The sequence below is a fragment of the Eschrichtius robustus genome, chromosome 4 (genome assembly GCF_028021215.1).
Source record: "Eschrichtius robustus isolate mEscRob2 chromosome 4, mEscRob2.pri, whole genome shotgun sequence".
NCBI classification, from domain to species: domain Eukaryota; kingdom Metazoa; phylum Chordata; class Mammalia; order Artiodactyla; family Eschrichtiidae; genus Eschrichtius; species Eschrichtius robustus.
In genome coordinates this window covers 64,411,604-64,427,346 of record NC_090827.1, presented here as the reverse complement: position 1 = coordinate 64,427,346, position 15,743 = coordinate 64,411,604, and the positions used below count along the sequence as shown (strand labels likewise).

General features: G+C 35.1%; 1 long non-coding RNA gene and 1 pseudogene across 1 annotated transcript in view; one reads left to right on the top strand and one right to left on the bottom strand.

Moving 5' to 3' along the window:
- LOC137764132 (uncharacterized) overlaps positions 1 to 15,743 on the bottom strand; it is a 45,846-nt gene that overhangs the window by 3,714 nt on the left and 26,389 nt on the right. The window contains exon 2 of the long non-coding RNA XR_011073921.1: positions 2,343 to 2,457. This is a non-coding gene — a long non-coding RNA (uncharacterized lncRNA). The remainder of the gene's footprint in view (positions 1 to 2,342; positions 2,458 to 15,743) is intronic.
- Positions 2,121 to 2,304, top strand: LOC137763708 (large ribosomal subunit protein eL39 pseudogene; annotated as a pseudogene).

Genomic DNA, 15,743 nt, shown 5'->3' with positions numbered 1-15,743 from the left:
CACTATCTTGATGTAGTTATGAATTCAGGAGTGCACATATAAGTCAAAATTTATCATATTGTATGGTTAAATGTGTACAGTTCATTGTATACCAATTACATCTCAATAAAGCTGTTAAAAAATTCACATCTTCAGAATTCATTTTTTAAGTATGATGTTAGGTTTTCCTTGAATGTCCTTTATCAAGTTTAGGAGGTTCCCTTCTGTTCCTAGTTTGCTGAGAGTTTTTTTTTTAATCAGTAATGGATATTGTATTTTTTCAAATGCTTTTTCTCTGTCTACTGGATGACCATATGATTTTCCTTTTTTAGTTTGTTAATATGGTAAATTACATTGATTTTAAATGTTAAACTAACCTTGCATTCCTGGGATAAACCTCACTTAATCATGATGTACTATCCTTCTTATAAATTGATAGATTCAACTTACTAAAATTTTGCTTAGAATTTCTCCTTATATGCTCATAATGGATATTGGTTTGAAATGTTCTTTTCTTGTAATGTCTTTGCCTGGTTTTATCAGGATAATGCTGGCCCAATAGAGTAAGTTTAGAAGTATTTCCTCCTCCCCAGTTTTCAGGAAGAGTGTAGAATTAGTATTATTTTTTTCTTTAAATGTTTGGCAGATTTCACCAGTGAAGCCATGGCCTAGAAATTCTTTCAAGGAAGCAAGCTGGGGCAATTGCAGAGATCTCCTCATCTGTTTTCTGTTTCTCAGAGATCACTGTTGCCTAACGTCCAATGTCTTAAAAATCATTATTTCATAGATTTTGTCAGTTGTTCCAGGCGGGAGGGTAAATCTGGTCTCTATCATTCCATCTTGTTTGAATTAGATGCCAGAGGCTTGAAATTAACAAAAAGCAACACTACAACATTTTTCAATAAATACTACTTAAGATTACAGTATCTCTTTTTTGGCAGCTATGTTACACTGTTGGCTTCTATTTGGCTTCTATCAGTTATACAGTCAACTAAAATTCTCTTTTAAAAAATAAGATGAGATATAAGTTTTTAGACTGAACTAGAGTTTTTTTTAATAAACTACTTTTTACAACAGTTTCACAGGTTCACAACAAATAAACTAGACATTTAATAATGGAAAATTACCAAAATTATTGAATCTTCTTAAAACCTTGTCAAGGTAAGGCAAAGAAAAATTTAATTATGGTAATTGGAAGCAATGATTGGGAGGAAAAAATGGTTTCATGTTTATAACTCATTAAACTATTTTCTGCTCTAAACTCTTCTCTACATCCAGTCTTACCCCTATAACTCATTGTCCACTCAGCAGTGATCTTTTCAAAAGGTAAATGAGATCATATCTGACTTAAAACCCTCTACTGGCTTCTCATTACACTTAGAATAAATTCAAACTCATTATCTTGCTTGATTTCCCACAACTCTCCCTTTCATTCATCATTCTCCAGCTACTTCTGTGCAGGGCCTTTGTACTTTATAGTCCCTCTGCATGAAACACTTTCCATATCCTTGCATGGTTGGCCCCTCATCATCATTCAAGTCTCAAGTCAAATGTCATTGCCTCAGAGAGAATCTCTCTGATTGCTAATCATCCTAACTACCAGTCACTGTCACATTACTCTATTTTATTTTCCTCATAGTATTTATCATTGTTCAAATATCTTATTTAGTTTACTTAGTATCTGTCTCCTCCTCATTAGAATAAAAGCTCCTTGAGAATTGCATTGTCTTGTTGCTCACTTCTGTTTCCAAGAAAAAAGCACAGGACTGCCTAAAATATATTAATTGAATAAAGGATGAATGGAGAACATCTTCACAACGCGTTGAAAACTGTGTCTAATTTTAAGTCCTCTAATACTATTAATCTCTTTTTTGGACAGGTTCCATAGTGTCAATGTCACTTTTTAAACTGTAATGTCCAGATATGTATACAACTGTCCAAGTGTTATTTGACCAAGTACAAAACACAGCAGGAATATAACATTTTTCAATAAATGATACTTAAGATTATAGTATCTCTTTTTTGACAACTGTGTTACTCTATTGGCTTCTATTACTTGTCAGTCAACTAAAATCTTCTTTCAAAAAATAAGTGTTTCTAGTCTTTTCTCTTGTCCGCCATCCTATGTGCGTTTGAATTTGCTCCTCGCCATGTCTTCTCACAAGACTTTCAGTATCAAGAGATTCCTGGCCAAGAAACAAAAGCAGAATTGTCCCATTCCCCAGTGGATTCGAATGAAAACTAGTAATAAAATCAGGTACAACTCCAAGAGAAGACATTGGAGAAGAACCAAGCTGGGTCTATAAGGAGCCTCACATATGAAGTGGTACACATTTATGCTATCAAGGTCAACTGTATCTTACCGCATCAGAACATCGTTAGTGTCTGGAACAGCTGCCTGTGTTTGATGCTCTCTCCTCTTTTCTTGATCTTTCCTCACCACTGCTCACGGTGTAGCTCAGTAATAAATATGTGAACCTTTTGTTGGAAAAAAAAAATAAGTGTTTCTATAAAGTAATAACTTCCTCACATTTAATACTTGAACAGTTGGGATTTGGGTATGAGATTTAGCATTGGTCCCTAAGTTTTCTCTTACTAAACTCAGACCAACATTACAACCTATTAGATTCTTTTTGAGTCCAGATTTTGAAACCTAGCACATTAGTTATTTCTCTTAGCTCCACAGCATCTACAAACTTAATATACCTGCCATCAGAATCCTCATTTAAGTCACTAATAAAAATGTACAGTGGCATAGTGCTGAAGATAGACTTCTATGGCATATGTCTAAAGTCCCACCTCCAAGCTAACAACAATTCATTAATAAACACATTTTGGGTATAGTAGTTCATTTCAAGTTAACCCATACTATCAAGTTAATACCATACTATCACACAGACTGTAATTCTCCATTTCATCCATAAGGAGAGCATGAATACTTATCATAAGTAATCAATCTCTCCTTAGCCTCTATCTTTAATATCATGTGATTTCTCTCCTTGAAAGTCTTCCATAATATAAAAGGATCCTTGATATCCTGGCATTTTGCCAGTTAAACACTTAAAAGGATGATATTTTTTAATAACCTTCTTGGCTTTAAATCCAAGAAGTAGCTGAACACTCTTGATTTTCCTTCTAATGGATTAAATTCTGCATTTAGTGTAACAATTCATTGCTCCAATTTGCCCTTGAACTTTATATGAAAAACAGGTTTTGGTAATAAATAGTATTGCCCAAATCAGCTCCAAAAAATAACTTCTAAAATATGTTACAGAGTCATCAGAAACAAAGCCTTTACACCTTCTCTCTATATACTATATATCTACTTTCTATACCTTTGAGACACTAGACAATACAAAAGTAATTATTGAATTAACATAGGAAAATAAACTGAGGGAAGATCATATTAGCACTGGAGGAAAGATCCAAGAATCATTAACTGCAAAAATGATCTCCAAGAGAAGTGAAGCAAGATAAAGCATTCAAAAGTGGAAAATTCTGGGGACTTCCCTGGTGGTCCAGTGGTAAAGCATCCACCTTCCAACGCAGGGGATGCGGGTTCCATCCCTGGTCAGGGAACTAAGATCCCACGTGCCGTGGGGCAACTAAGCCCGCACCTCACAGCTACTGAGCTCCCACTCCTCAACGAGAGAGCCCGCATGCCTCAACAAAGATCCCGCGTGCTGCAACCAGACGCAGCCAAAAAAAAAAGTGGAAAATTCTTTGTGTATTTATAAATAGTATAATAAATATATAATTGTTACCAATTTAATTTTAAACATCCTAGAAGCCCCAAAACATCCTATAGTCATTCAAAGTTCCACAAATCCATTGTACGTAAAGTTACTCACAAAGATTAAAGAGGGAGTCTTTCTGTGACAAATGCAAGCTAAAGCCCTTGATCTACTGATAATCTATTTCTCCCCTGGAAGGGGAGATCCTTCCTGGCTGGGTTGCTCTGGACTTCCCAAAACACTTGTAGAACACTCTCCTTCCAATTCCACAAAAGCAAATGTAACTTATTGAGAATCATTATCAAAAAAATTTTAAAGATATGTTTAATATTGGTAAGAAGTAAACAAGCAATTACAATTGGATTTGTAATGCTTTATTTCTTGAATCAAGTAGTAGTATATGGGTGTTTGTTATATTATCCTTTACAACTTATATATTCATAATAAATTAAAGATAATTGAGTCAGTATCAAAGAAAGACCAATTAGCACTCCAAACAGTGCATGCCTATCCCTTCCCTTTCAGAATCTTAACCCTGGATCTATTTTGTAGATTAAGAATTAAATGATGGCCTCACATTTTGCATATTATTACAGGTTAAGCAAATGCTTAGACTTAAGGGCAGAATTAAGTTGATATAGAACACATGTTAACCTTTGAAGTAGTTATGTAATATTCCATAATGTCGATATACTATGGTTTGTCACAAAGTCTCTACTACCCCATTTGGAGTTATTTCATTTATTATTATAGGCATACGTCGGAGATATTGCAGGTTTGGTCCCAGACCACTGCAATAAAGTGAATATTGCAATAAAGTGAGTCATATGAATGTTTTGGTTTCCCAGTGCATATAAAAGTTATGTTTATACTATACTTTAGTCTATTTAGTGTGCAATAACATTATGTCTTAAAAAAAAAGTACTAACCTTAATTTAAAAGTACTTTAGGGACTTCCTGGTGGTCCAGCGGTTAAGATGAGCATGGGTTCGATCCCTGGTCAGGGAACTGAGATCCCACATGCCATGTGGTGCAGCCAAAAAAAATTTTCTTTAAAAAGGACTTTATGCTAAAAAAAAAAATACTAACCATCATTTGAGCCTTCAGCAAGTTGTAATTTTGCTGGTGGAGAGTTTGAAATAGTCAAAGAATTATCAAAATGTGACACAAAGACATAAAATGAGCAAACGTTGTTGGCACCAACAGACTTGCTCAAATGCAGGTTACCACAAACCTTTAATTTGTAGAAAACACAATAAAGCAAAGTGTAATAAAACAAGGTATGCCTATATATCAAAAATTACTTTTCAAAAAACGTATGTTGCCAACCTAATATGTATTTAATATGTTGTATCCTTGGTGCTAAGATACAGCTGACCATGACTAACCTGTCCCTGCCTTCCCAGAGATTATACTCTAGTGGAGAAGACAGATGAGAAAAATAAATAAAACAATCACAGTTTGCAATAAATGTAATGAAGCAGATAAACAAAGTACAGTCGGCCCTCCACATCTACAGTTTCCACATCCGCAATCTGCAGACCCATTTTATATAAATTTTATATAAATCCCATTTTTTATAAGGGACTTGAGCATCCACAGATTTTGGTATCCCCAGGGGGTCCTGGGGTCCTGGGGTAGGGTTGATGTAGCCTACTTTAGAAGACACATACTCTGGAAAGGGCTCTCTGAAGAGGTAACATCTAAGCTGAAACAGGAGCAAGTGTGAAGAAGCCTGAACTAGCTTTCTATGCTGCTATAACAAATTATCATAAATTGAGTGGCTTAAAACAACACAAATGAATTATCTCACAGTTCTGTAAGTCAGAAGTCTGGGTAAGCTAATTCCTCTACTCTGATTTCACAATGTGGAAACCTAGGTGTCAGCCAGTCTGAGTCTTAACTTATCTTGAGGCTCTGGTAGAGAATCTACTGCCAAGTTCATTCAAGTTGTTGGTTGAATTCAGTCCCTTGCACTTTTAAAGCTGAGGTCCCTATTCCCTTGCCTGCTCTCAGCTGAAGTTTGTTCTCAGCTTCTAGATGCTGACAACCCTCCCTGACTAGTGGCCCCCTTGATCTTCAAAGTTAGCAACAGTGGTTCAAGTCCTTCTCATGCTTCAAATGTCTCTAACCTGGGCTTTTGCCATAGCTCTCCTGCTTCCAGCTAGGGAAAGTTCTCTGCTTTTAGGGGCTCATGTGATTCCATTGGGCCCAGCCAGATAATTGAGGATAATCTCCCCATTGTAAGGCCCATACCTTTAATCACATTTGAAAGTCTCTTTTGCTACGTAATGGGGTAACAGATTCCAGGTGCTAGGGACTAGGGCATGAACATTTTTGAGGGGACATTATTCTGCCTTCCACAGACTCAGGCAAACACTATCCCAAGAAGAAAGGAAACAGCAAGTGCAAGGCCTAAGATAGGAAAGAGCTTGGCCTGCCCAGGACAATAGCAAAAAACAAACAAAAAAAAGGACCCTGGAGCTACAGCAAAATGATGAAGGGGAAAACCATAGTAATGACACCATGCACTCCTTTATATTGATAAGAGTAACTTCTTTTCCCATTTAAATTGTACAAGTTTAGAATCTATTTTGAATTTTTGAATCAATCTTAGTCATTCTAAAGCTAACAGCAGAGCATTAAGCTTCCTAACTTCTAGTCTCTTTCACTTCCCACAAAACCAAAAGTCATCAATAGTATTTTTTTCACATCTGTATGGAGAAATTTCTTCTAACTGACATTTTTTAACCCTAAACATTTTGGTTCTTGCATACAGAATTTCTTCAAGTATTGATCTGCCTCCAATCACGGCATATGTAAAATTTATATTTAGATATCAGGAGGCAAAAACTAAATTTAAAAAGAATTCAAACTATGAGAAAGAAACTTCATCCTCAAGTCTTTTAAAAATTAAAACAAACAAAAAACTGAATTATCTTTCTTTCCCAATGGCTTTCCACATAGACTTTCAGGGTAGTGTTCTGTGGTTAAATGTTTATAAGGAGAATTGCACCTGTGTTGTAGTCTGTTTTTAAATAAACTTGCACCTGCAGTGGCTTTTCACAGAATTGCTATTTGGGATACTACATATTAGTCATTTGACCATTATACAGAGCTCTTCCCTCTCACCACACTACTTTCTGGGCTGGTCCTAATTTACAAACAGCCTATCTCCAAAAATTCATTTGAAAAACAACGGTTTAGATTTCATGATAATTTTTGAGACAAAATAATAAACAAAGTTTCCAGGAAACCCCTCAAACAACAATATACTCCTTCCAATCCATTAACTCCAGTGGTCTGGTCCCTTGCTGCTTTAAGGAAATTCTAATTTATTTTCAAGGGAGGCCTCTGCTCTAGTCAAATATGTCTGCTTTCCTTTTCCTATATATGATTTGCTAACTCCTGTTTCAGAATCTTTTTTACTCTGTTATTTCCTCACCATAAATTTCGTTTTTCTTCCTGCCAATCTTTATCAAAACTCCTAAAATTTTTTAAACTAATTTTAGTAAGTCTTCCCTGCTTCATGTCATCCCATTCTGTTCACTCCATTACTCTGTTTCTTCATTGCTAATAAATTCATCTTATATCTCTTTATATCATTTTACACAAGTTGGCATATTACTTTCAATTTTTATCACTCTTCTTCATATGTGTACAATTTATCTCAGACTAAATTAACACTTTCTAGGGACTTCCCTGGTGGCGCAGTGGTTAAGACTCTGTGCTCCCAATGCAGGGAATCCGGGTTAAATCCCTAGTCAGGGAACAAGATCCCATATGCATGCTGCAACTAAGAGTTCGCATGCCACAACTAAGGAGCCCACGTGCCGTAAGTAAGGAGCCAGCAAGCCGCAACTAAGACCCAGTGCAACCAAATAAATAAATAAATAAATATTTTAAAAATAAAATAAAATAAAATAAAAAATAAATTAACACTTTCTAATAAAAACAAAAATAAACAAATGGGACCTGATGAAACTTAAAAACTTTTGCACAGCAAAGGAAACCACAAAGGAGATGAAAAGACAACCCTCAGAATGGGAGAAAATATTTGCAAACAAAGCAACTGACATAGGATTAATCTCCAAAATATACAAGCAGCTCATGCAGCTCAATATCAAAAAAACAAACAACCCAATCCAAAAATGGGCAGAAGACCTAAATAGACATTTCTCCAAAGAAGATATACAGATTGCCAACAAACACATGAAAGGATGCTCAACATCACTAATCACTAGAGAAATGGAAATCAAAACTACAATGAGGTATCACCTCACACCGGTCAGAATGGCCATCATCAAAAAATCTACAAACAACAAATGCTGGAGAGGGTGGGGAGAAAAGGGAACCCTCTTGCACTGCTGGTGGGAATGTAAATTGATACAGCCACTATGGAGAACAGTATGGAGGTTCCTTTAAAAACTAAAAAATAGAACTACCATATGACCCAGCAATCCCACTCCTGGCATATACCCTGAGAAAACTATAATTCAAAAAGAGTCATGTACCAAAGAAGACATACAGATGGTCAAGAAGCACATGGAAAGCTGCTCAACATCACTAATTATTAGAGAAATGGAAATCAAAACTACAATGAGGTATCACCTCACACCAGTTAGAATGGGCATCATCAGAAAATCTACAAACAACAAATGCTGGAGAGGGTGTGGAGAAAAGGGAACCCTCTTGCACTGTTGGTGGGAATGTAAATTGACACAGCCACTATGGAGAACAGTATGGAGGTTCCTTAAAAAACTAAAAATAGAATTACCATATGACCCAGCAATCCCACTACTGGGCATATACCCAGAGAAAACAATAATTCAAAAAGACACATGCACCCCAATGTTCACTGCAGCACTATTTACAATAGCCAGGACGTGGAAGCAACCTAAATGTCCATCGACAGACAAATGGATAAAGAAGTTGTGGTACATATATACAATGGAATATTACTCAGCCATAAAAAGGAACGAAATTGGGTCATTTGTAGAGATGTGGATGGATCTAGAGACTGTCATACAGAGTGAAGTCAGTCAGAAAGAGAAAAACAAATATCGTATATTAACGCATATATGTGGAACCTAGAAAAATGGTACAGATGAACCGGTTTGCAGGGCAGAAATTGAGACACAGATGAAGAGAACATATAGACACCAAGGGGGGAAAGTGGCAGGAGGGGGGCCAGGGGGGGATTGTGTGATGAATTGGGAGATTGGGATTGACATACATACATTAATATGTATAAAATGGATAACTAATAAGAACCTGCTGTATAAAAAATAAATAAAATAAAATTCAAAAAAATATTTTTAAAAAAAAGTGTCATGTACCACAATGTTCACTGCAGCACTATTTACAATAGCCAGGGCATGCAAGCAACCTAAGTGTCCACTGACAGATGAATGGATAAAGAAGATGTGGCACATATATATACAATGGAATATTACTCAGCCATAAAAAGAAAGAAACGAAATTGAGTTATTTGTAGTGAGGTGGATGGACCTAGAGTCTGTCATACAGAGTGAAGTAAGTCAGAAAGAGAAAAACAAATACCATATGCTGACACATATACATGGAATCTAAAAATAAAATAGTTCTGATGAACCTAGGGGCAGGACAGGAATAAAGACGCAGACGTAGAGAATGGACTTGGGAATAGGAGAGGGGGAAGGGTAAGCAGGGAAGAAGTGAGAGAGTGGCATGGACATATATACACTACCAAATGTAAAACAGATAGCTAGTGGGAAGCAGCCACATAGCGCAGGGAGATCAGCTCTGTGCTTTGTGACCACCTAGAGGGGTGGGATAGGGAGGGTGGGAGGGAGACACAAGAGGGAGGGGATATGGGGATATATGTATACGTATAGCTGATTCACTTTGTTATACAGCAGAAACTAACACACACTGTAAAGCAATTATACTCCAATAAAGATGTTTAAAAAAAAGTAAAAATAAATAAACACTTTCTAGATGCAGAGAGGGGTTCATAAAGAGCAGTAGCAATTGGTACCCCATTAAAAGGATATAAGGAAGTACCAAAAGGGAGTTATAAAGACTCAGTCAGGAAAATGGTTAAGAAAATAAAATTTTTCTTGTTCCTCTTTTACTCAGTTTTTACATCATATGTAAGTGCCATACTAAGTCTGTTTTCCCCAATAACAAGGAGAAAGCATAAATCCATGGTGAGGAATATCCAGTCAAAGAAATTTTTTTAAATATCTGATGCATTCTTTCAAGACTATTATATAATTCTTTTGAATTTCTCTCCGAGTTTCAAATAAGTTGCTTTGGCCCCAAATATGTGCAATAATTGATTATTCCCGGCTAACTTTTTTATAGCACCAATGTTTATTACAGCACCAATAGGAAATTAATATAGCTATCTTTTTGGCTCATAATTTCCTCATATAATTGGAGGCAACCACATATTTTTATTTAAAAATTTTTAAATAAATTTTAAATTTATTTTCTCTTTATGATACTGAAATAATGTTGCCATTATAGCAAATGTGTATATGTGGTCTGCAAGACCAATGCTGCTTACCTGGCCCTTAATTCAAATGATCATTCATTCATTTTTTCTTTCTCTCAACAAGTATCTACTGGCATCAACTCTATGTGGCAGGGATACAAGTGAACAAAATAGGTAAGACCCTTGATCAAATGGGTTTACATGATGACAAGTACAAAGTGCAATAGGAGCACAGATGTTGGGAGAGAGGTAGGCAGGGTCAAGGAAAGGTTCCCAGAGGAAGTAATATCTACGCTGAGATTGAAAGATGAGTAGAAGTCAGGCAAAAATGGGAGGACTATGATCTAGGAATAAGTAAAACATTGACAATTTGGAGTTGAGAGAAAACATGACTATTGAAGGAAATGAAAGTTCAGTACGGCAGTGTGAGTCCAGAGACCATATATTTCATATGTTTCAACACACTTACCCTTAAGCACCTAGTACAGTGCTGTGTGCTGTGCAAAATTAAAATAGTACATGGATGTAAACTTAGCATTATTATATGATATGATTGTAGAGTAATGATTTTATATAGATAACTATATTATACTTGATTAATAAATATCTTCATTCAATTCAGCTCTTTAGCAACAAGAAACAAATTTTCAAATATAACATCACAATATTATCAGTGATTTATACTTATATGAAAGGAAACAAGTAATGTGTTCACTGTTACTTTAAATATTGCATAATAGAACATTAATTGTATAGTTAGTAATCACAATGTGAAGTAATGCTCTGATACAGCAATCAGTGTAAACAAAAATAAGTTGAAATAAATAAAGTAATTTACAGTGAGTAAACAATTCTACCAAAATCATAGAAGAAAAAAAAAAAAAAACAGAATAAACCTGCCCAAAAATAATCAATGAAGGAACAATAGATCAATCTCTGAATGATATCCTCTAATTATACTTTATGACTATATTTGCCTGTACTCTGAACAAATCTACTCAATTCATACTTTCCCAGGCCCTAAAATAAAACTGGAGAGATGCAATATGGCTGATGCCTCCTGATTATCCTATTTTTCTGCCATTATATTGGTTGAAATTGATACCATATCTCTGAGTAATCTTAGTCTATAAATCTGAGGGTTCAAGTTTTTTCAATACGTATTGAAACAGAAATGCATATGTCTCTGGGCATAAGTTTTTCATTGTGATAAAATGTAGACTAAGAGACAGTATAATAAAATAGTTTAAAAAAAATAACTTCAGATTGAGACAGACTTGGGTTTAACAAGCAGTTATATAACCTCAGGCAAATTACTTCACATCTCTGAGCCTCATCTGTGAAGAGGATAATAATGGCACCCTTATCATAGATATATTGTGAGAATTAAATAAGATAATATACTTAAGACACCTACCAGAGTGCCTGATACGTAATTAGTATCTTCCCAAATATTCAATGTTATTGACAACAGCAAGTGGAGAAAGCCCAGACAGGGACTAAAACTTTTGAACATGATAAAAATGTGAGTTGAGCACACATGAAAGCTTTATTCAGATGTATATTTTGTAATTGTTGTTTTTAGTAATTTTTCATGGCTTAGTTTTACAGGGTAAGTTTAGAGGTCTTAAACTTGAATAGGTTTAAAATTACATATTTAATTGCATATAGCTCATTTATTAATCCAAATCTTTTAAATTTCACACTTGATGATAGTCTTATAACTGTAGTGGCAGGCAGGTAGTATATCCCTTCTGTTCGACTAATTCATGCACACTAGCTACTTACGTAAAAAAAACTCCAAACCATATTTTGTTTTCTAGTTCAATAGCAAATATAGTCTCATGCTCCAACTAAACGTGGAAGACACCCAAATCTCTTGCTCTAGTTCATATTCTCCCCACAAGCTTCAGAACCATATATCCTACTGTCTAGAAGAGATTAGACACTTAAACCCCTTCACAGACACCTCAAATGCACCATGTCCAAAACTTATTTTCCCGTCTCCTGACCCCTGCTAACCTCTTTCCTCCTGAGTTTTCTTAGTGGAGGGTACCATCATCCACTCAGTTGTCCAAGAAAACCTGTGAGTCACTTTAACTCCTCACCTCCTCATCCTTAATCAGACACTGAGTCCTATAATACCATCTCTTAAATAGCTGTTAATCTGTGTACTTTTTTATATTTTTATTCCCAGTGCCCTAGTTTAGACACTAAAATTCTTCACCTAGATGACTGTAACAGCCTCACACTAGCTTCCTCTCTATAATCTTACCTCTTCCCATCAATCCTCTAATCTTGTCCTGTTTAAAACCCTCCAATGGTTCCCCTTTGCTCCTAGCATAAAGTCTAATTTATTTCTTAATATCAAAAATAGATATAGATCAATGTCACATTTTCAGACTCATTAAATTCTTAAGTTATTTTTACTAACTTCTAATACCTTATTGAAATTTAAGAGAACTCAATTTAACTCTCATTATTTGATTAGCTATTTATCGGTACTTACTATGTAACTGTATCAGATATTATAAAGTTTACAGAGATGAACGGTGATATATCTGGCAGAAAATATAAAACAAGTATATAAATAGTCTCAACACAACGGAGAAAATGTTTTAAAATCCCAAAATAGGACCTACATACACATTTTTCCAAAGAATACATACAGATGGCCAACAGGCATATGAAAGGATTCTCAACATCGCTAATTATTAGAAAATAAAAATCAAAACCACAATTAGGTGTCACCTCACACCAGTCAGAATGGCTACCATCAAAAAGTTTACAAATAATAAATGCTGGAAAGGGTGTGGAGAAAAGGGAACACTGTAGGTAGGAATGTAAATTGGTGTAGCCACCATGGAAAACAGTATGGAGGTTCCTAAAAAAACTAAAAATAGAGCTACCAGATGATCCAGCAATCCTACTCCTGGGTATATATCCAGAAAAGATGAACACTCTAATTTGAAAAGATACATGCACCCCAATGTTCATACCAGCACTACTTACAATAGCCAAGACACGGAAACAACCCAAGTGCCCATCAGCAGGCAACTGGCTTAAGAAGATGCGTGGTGTGTGTTTGTGTGTGTGTGTGTGTGTGTGTGTATATATATATATATATATATATATATACACCCACAATGGAATATTACTCAGCCATAAAAAAAGAATGAAATATTGCCATTTGCAGCAACATGGATGGACCTAGAGAAAGTGAGTCAGACAGAGACATACAAATACTATATGACATCACTTGTATGTAGAATCTAAAAAATAATACAAATGAATCTATATACAAAACAGAAACAGACTCACAGACATAGAAAGCAAGCTTATGGTTATCAAAGGGGAGAGGGAGAGAGGGACAAATTAGTAGTATGGGATTAACAGATACAAACGACTATAAATAAAATAGATAAGCAATAAGGATTGACTGCATGGTACAGGGAATTATATTCAGTATCTTGTACTAACATATAATGGAATATAATCTGAAAAAAATAACTGAATCACTTTGCTGTATACATGAAACTAATACAATAATGTAAATCAACTATACTCCCATTTTTAAAAAAAATCCTAACATAGGAAGAGTTAAAGGGCTATTAGATGCCAAAGGAAGGAAGCATATCAGAGAATACAGCCTTGAGAAGATATGATTTTAGCTGGGCCTTGAAGGCCATCTAAGAATTGAGATGTGGGGCAGCATAAGCAAAGGCCAAGGGAAGGAAATCTTAAAGAGAGAAAAAGAACAATGTGCATTTTAGTTTAACTACAATGTAGAGTTCCTCAATGAAAAGTAGTAGGACAGCAGCTAGAAAAAAAAGTTGGGGCCAGATAAAGGCAGGCCATGAATATTAGGATAAGAACTAAGGGCTTTATACTGTAGAGAATGAGAGTTGACTAAGGAGAAAAAAATTACATCAACTGTGTTTCAAAAGACCTTCACCATCAAAGTATAATTATCATTGAATCAACAGTTATACGTATAATTGTGTCTACAAGGTTCCTCATGACAAGAAAAAACAAAAAGGGGTTAAAATAATGTTTAGAAAATAATTGTGCAGTATTTAGTTGGATTAGAGTTTGGAAGAGAAAGTAGTGTCACAATTTCATTAAATTCTTCATTTTGTAATTAAAACTACCAAACCTAGTCATTTTTAATTAAAAGCTTACAAGGGTTCATATGCTTATCTCATATTTCAGTATAAGTTGTATATTTTACTTCTAAATCACGTTTAGGATTTTTGTGTCTTTAAATAGATACAGACCTTAGTTTCAAAAAGAATCTATAACTTACTGGTTTCAGAGTAAGTGGTTTCTGACAGAAATGAAAGCAGATGGCAACTATGCTTCATCTTTTCTATTTTCTTTCTTACACCTAAAAATAATCCTTCTTTTTTTGTACCTAAAAGTAGTTCAAGGAGTTTCTGTGAGGTATATTAAATTATCTAAATAGGTTGATCACTTTTAACACCAAGAATACATCTTCCCATTATTACTCTCATATCAAATTATTTTAACTATTATTACTTCTTCTGAGCATTAAAAAAAAAAAAACTACTTCTTTGACAAATTCAGTCATCATAACCTAGTCTGTGACACTGGGATGAAAGGCAAATACGCATTTAATTATTAGCTTAAGTTCACAAAAGCCATATATCAAATATTTCAGTTTTTAAATGTTACTTTAAAAAAAAACAAAAAACAAACCTGTGCTGATGACCAGAGCAGTACAAAAGACATTGCAATTCATCGTTAAAGGCTACTATTTTGTATGCTGACACTGCATTTAGAAACGTATTTTCTCAAATACTGACCTAGATTCTAGGGATTTAAGAAATAACAGCTTGGATCCAGCCTTAATGGGGCTTACACACTTAATGGAGGGAAAGCAGTAAGCATAAATAGAGATCTGAAGCATGGAAATGCAAAAGAGGAAGTTCTTCATCCTGTCTGAGTAGACAAGGAAAGGCTTTTAAGGTGACATTTAAAATTAGTCTTGGAATTCCCTGGTGGTCCAATGGTTAAGACTCCGCAGTTCCAATTCAGGGGACACGGGATGGATCCCTGTTCAGGAAATTAAGCTCCCGCATGGCCAAAAAAAAAAAAAAAATAGTCTTAAATGATGAGTAAGAATTCTCTACAAAGCATAGAAGAAAACAACACGTGTAAAGGAAAGACAGCAAGAAAAAGCATAGCCTGTACCAGGTTAAGGAGGAACCTGGTAGATACAATTATTTTTATATTAATTATTGATACAATGATAATTGTAGCTTTGATGGTGAAGCTTTTTGAAACACAACCCACGTAAATTTTTTTTTCTAGTCAGGCCTCAGTTGCTATACAATAAAGGCTTTAGCTCTTAGCCTAATATTTACATCTATTGTACATATGTTGTGTACACATACAAGGCTATGCCGTACATAGTAGCAGTGAGAGTGTGGTAGGAGGTAAGCTTAAGCTGTATGCAGGAGTCAGGTCATAAGGAATATAAACTTGAGCCTATAGATGTTGGGAAGCTTTTAAAGGACTTTAAGTTA